Consider the following 218-nt stretch of genomic DNA (forward strand, 5'->3'; position numbering starts at 1 on the left):
GAAGCTGTGGTAATATTATTGCAAAGACCGACCATTCAGGTTAGTGACTATATATATGTGTGTATAGTTCAGCAGAATCAACCTGAAGCTATGGTAATATTATTGCAAAGACCGACCATTCAGGTTAGTGACTATATATAAGTGTGTATAGTTCAGCAGAATCAACCAGAAGCTGTGGTAATATTATTGCAAAGACTGACCATTCAGGTTAGTGACTA

The sequence above is a fragment of the Octopus bimaculoides genome, chromosome 25, assembly GCF_001194135.2.
Source record: "Octopus bimaculoides isolate UCB-OBI-ISO-001 chromosome 25, ASM119413v2, whole genome shotgun sequence".
NCBI lineage: Eukaryota > Metazoa > Mollusca > Cephalopoda > Octopoda > Octopodidae > Octopus > Octopus bimaculoides.